Source organism: Myotis myotis, unplaced genomic scaffold, assembly GCF_014108235.1.
Source record: "Myotis myotis isolate mMyoMyo1 unplaced genomic scaffold, mMyoMyo1.p scaffold_m19_p_3, whole genome shotgun sequence".
NCBI lineage: Eukaryota > Metazoa > Chordata > Mammalia > Chiroptera > Vespertilionidae > Myotis > Myotis myotis.
Genome location: NW_023416335.1, coordinates 8894303 through 8898457, shown reverse-complemented (window position 1 = coordinate 8898457; position 4155 = coordinate 8894303).

Sequence of the window (4155 nt, the reverse complement as noted above, 5' to 3'; positions counted from 1 at the left end):
AACATTTCCCACCCGAGTGGTACATTTGTTTTTTTTTTTTTTTTTTTTTTTTTAGGTTTCCTTACAACTTTATTTTTTTTTAATTTTTTAATTTTTTTTTTTATTTTATTTTATTTTTTTATTTATTTTTTTTTAATTAAATCTTTATTGTTCAGATTATTACATTTGTTCCTCTTTTTTTCCCCCCATAACTCCCCTCCTCCCAGTTCCCGCCCCACCCTCCGCCCTCACTCCCCACCCACTGTCCTCATCCATAGGTGCACGATTTTTGTCCAGTCTCTTCCCGCATCTCCCACACCTTTTTTCCCCCCAGGAATAGTCAGTCCATTCCCTTTCTATGTTCCTGATTCTATTATAATCAACAGTTCATTCTGTTCATCAGATAATTTATTCACGTGATTCTTAGATTCACTTGTTGATAGATGCATATTTGTTGTTCATAATTTGTATCTTTACCTTTTTCTTCCTCTTCCTCTTCTTAAAGGATACCTTTCAGCATTTCATATAATCCTGGTTTGGTGGTGATGAACTCCTTTAGCTTTTCCTTATCTGTGAAGCTCTTTATCTGACCTTCAATTCTGAATGATAGCTTTGCTGGATAAAGTAATCTTGGTTGTAGGTTCTTGGTATTCATCACTTTGAATATTTCTTGCCACTCCCTTCTGGCCTGCAAAGTTTCTGTTGAGAAATCAGCTGACAGTCGTATGGGTATTCCCTTGTAGGTAACTGAGTTTCTTTCTCTTGCTGTTTTTAAGATTCTCTCTTTATCTTTTGCTCTTGGCATTTTAATGATGATGTGTCTTGGTGTGGTCCTCTTTGGATTCCTTTTGTTTGGGGTTCTCCGCGCTTCTTGGACCTGTAAGTCCATTTCTTTCACCAGGTGGGGGAAGTTTTCTGTCATTATTTCTTCAAATAGGTTTTCAATATCTTGCTCTCTCTCATCTTCTGGCACCCCTATACTTCTGATGTTGGCATGCTTGAAGCTGTCCCAGAGGCTCCTTACACTATGCTCGCATTTTTGGATTCTTTTTTCATTTTGCTTTTCCGGTTGGGTGTTTTTTGCTTCTTCGCATTTCAAATCATTGACTTGATTCTTGCGCTCCTCTGGTCTGCTGTCGGGAGTCTGTGTAATATTCGTTATTTCAGTCCGTGTATGCTTAATTTCTAGTTGGTTCCCCAATATAAGATCGAGGGTCTTATTAGTTTTCTTGTAGATCTCATTAAGTTTATCGGCGGCTTCTAAACAGTTCTTGAGAGACCTTAAAAGTGTGGTTCTGAACTCTATATCTTCCATTGACAATTTTGTCCTGTTTCTTTGTCTCCGCATTTTGTTATGCTTCCTTGGTGCACCCCCTAGTGGTCTTTGTTCGCAGTCTTATAGTTAAATCTTGATTGTTGTAGCTAATTCCAGGGAGGGTTTGACCTCCAGGCCAAGTGGCTATGAGAATCAGCTGTGGCAGCAGTGAGAGAACTTCTGTCCTCTAGGGAGGTGCTAATCTAGCCTTTGCCTGAGGCTATCCGGCAAAAGCCTCTGTGCAGGGCTTGGGCGGGGCGGGTCGCACAGGATCAACAGGGTGGGCCGGAGAGAGCAGTTATGGCGGCTCTCAGTCCTGTCCCCAGGGGCTCTGCCTCTCTGAGTCCCAGCACCCGCTGCAAAGCTCAGAGAGAAAGCTGCACTCGCTCTGACCGAAGCCAGACAGTCCCGCTTCTCCCGTTTGAGTCTGGGTCCCTAAAGACTCGCCCGGATCTGGAGCTCAGATTCTGCGACTCCCTCCCGATTGAAAACGCCAACCGCGCCCTCCGCCGCCAGCCCGCTCTGCGCACTCCGCACCTCAGAATTTGACTTCAGCACTGCGCCTCCTCTGAGTGTCCGTATGCGTTTCTCTTTCCTCCTAGTTGTAGGACTTCCACTCAGCCAGCGTTCCTGTGGTTCTGGGTGATGTCCCTTCCGTTTTTTGGTTTCACTTTTGAAGTAGTTGTTCAAAGCAGCAAACTCCGGCGTTAACCTATGCCGCCATCTTGGTTCCCAATTCCCGAGTGGTACATTTGTTACTATTGAAAAGCCTACATTGACATATCATAACCACCCAAAGTCCATAGTTTATATTATGGTTCACTCTAAGTGTTGTATATTCTGTGGGTTTAGATAAATTTATAAAGATATATGTTCATTATTATAACATCATGCAGAATATTTTCACTGCCCTGAAAATCCTCTGTATTCTTTTCATCTATCCCATTGGCAACCATTGATCCATTGTCTCATAGTTTTGCCTTTTCCAGAATGTCATATAGTTTATTATTATTACTAGAGGCCTGGTGCACAAAAATTCCCATTAATTATTGCTGGCATACAGAAAAGCAATCAAATTTATATGTTAACCTTGTATCCGGAAACCTTGCTATAATTGTATATTTACCTGCTTATATCTAATAGAAAGCTTGTATACACATATAAAATTGTGATATGTTAGCCATATCAGAAACAAATGCTTAAATTTTCAATGAATCTTAGCTTAGGAGTTACTTATATTGGGGAGTGTATTTTATTATTGAAAATGAAGCATAAAATTACCACTTTTGTATCATGACTATGTAGTCATGTACAAAAAAAATCTCACCAGGTTGGCTGGTGTGGCTCAGTGGTTGAGCGTTGACCTTATGAAGCAGAAGGTCACGGTTCATTCTGATCAGAGCACATGCCCAGGTTGCAGGCTCAATCCCCAGTGTGGGGAGTCAGGAGGCAGCTGATCAATGATTCTCTCTCATCATCGATATTTCTATCTCTCTCCCTTCCTCTCTGAAATCAATAAAAATGTCTTTAAAAAATATCTCATCAGATGAAATAGTGTCTTTTGTTCTTTATTATTATTATTGTTATAAGACGAATTTGTTTCTCATTGGGTTTTGCACCGAACCATGGAATTTCAGGACAGCTTTGGGATATATTTGAGAGAAAAAAATATGGGTAAAAGCATATTTGAAATACTGTCAGGAGAATTGGGTTGTATTCCCATGTTGGAGTCTGTCCGTGTGCCCATGAAGAAATCCCTTTATCTGTCTGAGCTTGGTGGAGTGAGGACACACAAAAATGGACAAGATGAGGTCCTCTGTTGTAGGTGCCATGTGACACTATTAATGATTATAATAAAGCTCACCATCACCTGCATGACAAATATCCATCTACATCTGAACATGTACAGGAGGGATTTATTTCTCTACAGGGTAGTCAAAAAATCTTTGGGAAGGGGTCAAAGGCTGAACTTAATCTTTGAAAATATGAATTTTGATAACTAATTTGCAATTTTAAATATTAGCCAGTAAGATACTATATCATGATTGTTTGAGAGCAAGGCGTTTCGTGGTAATTGAAATAAAAATGTAGATTGTATAGCTAGTTGTCTAACTAAATTTTTCATTACAGGCCAATCTTTCCAATTTCATGGTTCAGACTTTCCTATAATTAATAAACAAAAGTAATTGGGGTCACTTGCTATTGGTTTGGTAATCTAATTAATTCTCTTTCTATCAAATATCCATTTTCTGTCTGGTATGTGTTAGGTCAGATCAAATAATTGAATGGAATCCTCCACCCCTGGGAACTGATCTTTAGACCACTTGACATTCCCTTTTGCTAAGACCACATTTCACTTGCTAAGACCATTATCTTTCCCCTCAGGACCCACCCAGAGAATTCTCCACCCAGAAAAAGCCCACCTAGAGTCCTTTAAAACCTCTGACTGCCCGTGTTTCGGTGCTGGTGCCATTTTGGGGCTCAGCTCATCTGGGTTTCCAGATGACCTAATAAATTCATAATTCTTTACCCCTTTTGGCCTTGTGCGTGCCTTCCTCTTTCTGAGGAGGAAACTGGTCTTGCAAGGTGTGTCAGGCCATAAAAACTGTGAACAGGCCTAACCGGTTTGGCTCAGTGGATAGAGCATCGGCCTGTGGACTGAAAGGTCCCAGGTTTGATTCCGGTCAAGGGCATGTACCTTGGTTGCGGGCACATCCCCAGTTAGGGGGTGTGCAGGAAGCAGCTGATCAATGTTTCTCTCTCATCTATGTTTCTAACTCTCTATCCCCCTCCCTTCCTCTCTGTAAAAAATCAATAAAATATATATTTAAAAACAAAACAAAAAACTTGCTGTTTACTTG